Below are 210 nucleotides of genomic sequence, written 5' to 3'. Positions count from 1 at the left end.
TCACCATATCAAAAACTAATGATGTATTGTATGATGATTAACATAACATAATATAAATAAATAAATAAATAAATAAATAAATAAATAAATAAATAAAATAATTGGAAGAAAAAAGAACTATTCAGATTGTCTATTTCATTTTGAAGAATTGACCTATTTCTTCTAAGTTTTAAAATTTTTGAGTGAAACATTTCTTGTAGTTTTCTTATC

The sequence above is a fragment of the Callorhinus ursinus genome, unplaced genomic scaffold (assembly GCF_003265705.2).
Source record: "Callorhinus ursinus isolate GAN/ISIS: 27379988/994484 unplaced genomic scaffold, GSC_fseal_2.0 scaffold38, whole genome shotgun sequence".
NCBI lineage: Eukaryota > Metazoa > Chordata > Mammalia > Carnivora > Otariidae > Callorhinus > Callorhinus ursinus.
Note: the sequence above shows the minus strand (reverse complement) of the source record.